Below are 1115 nucleotides of genomic sequence, written 5' to 3'. Positions count from 1 at the left end.
AGAGAGAGAGAGAGAGAGAGAGAGAGAGAGAGAGAGAGAGAGAGAGAGAGAGAGACAATAACGCAAGACACAAACCAAACACAGAAAGTCTAACTTGCAGATGACCAAGGTTTTATTCATTCAAACCAACAAAGCCTCCTGAACAACAGCTACAAGAAATTTGACGTGAGAAAAAGCACATCAAAATCAGAAGTTATGAAAGTTAACTGAAACCATAGTCCCCTGAAAATTCATGACAATAGTAAACAACTAAAACAGGTCAAAGAGTTTAGATATCTTGCCAACCCTTTTTCTGAAAACAGGAAAACAGACATAGAAATAGAAATGCGCATTTTTAAAGCCAATACCCTCACCTACCAGCTCTCACCCCTTTTATCTTATCCAAACATCTCCACGAACACAAGGAGACAGCTTATCACTTCAATATTTATACCAACATTATGCTGCCAGTGCCAGACCTGAAAGCAAACTCGCGCATGTGAGATGAAATAGATCTATGTCTGCAAAACCCTAAACACCACAAAAAGAGATAGGCAGAGAAACAAAGAAGAGATCTATTGACATTGAATTCTGCCTGTATTTCATAGAATAACAGAATAAAATGGTGTGACAACCTCTCTCGAATGTCATCTAGCAAGCCAACCTCGAGAACAACAAGTGCTTAGGCTATAAAAAAAAGAGGAAAGTCATGTAATAGATGACTTGGGGAGTCAAGGAAACCCTGATAAATCATTACATCCCAATTCAAAGAGTTGCAGAGTTGGCATGCCTCTTAGATAGCTGCATCCCCCTTCGACGCTTAACGGCAACAGAGGATGAACAATTAAAAGTAAAGTAACGCAAGTACAATTTTAAAAGAGTCCAAACTGTAAATGCATTCAACCTTATTGACCAATAGTTGTTTCTATCCTCGACATAATTACATACATTGACTGAAAACCAAAAATATAATATGTTAAAAAATACACTGGACAGCTTTCTACTTAAAACAATGCTTAAAAGAGAAATATTTCCTAGTTTTCACTCTGTACATTAGGGAACACACACACACGCGCACACACACACACACACACACACACACACACACACACACACACACACACACACACATACAT

This window comes from Aplysia californica, unplaced genomic scaffold (genome assembly GCF_000002075.1).
Source record: "Aplysia californica isolate F4 #8 unplaced genomic scaffold, AplCal3.0 scaffold00084, whole genome shotgun sequence".
NCBI lineage: Eukaryota > Metazoa > Mollusca > Gastropoda > Aplysiida > Aplysiidae > Aplysia > Aplysia californica.
Note: the sequence above shows the minus strand (reverse complement) of the source record.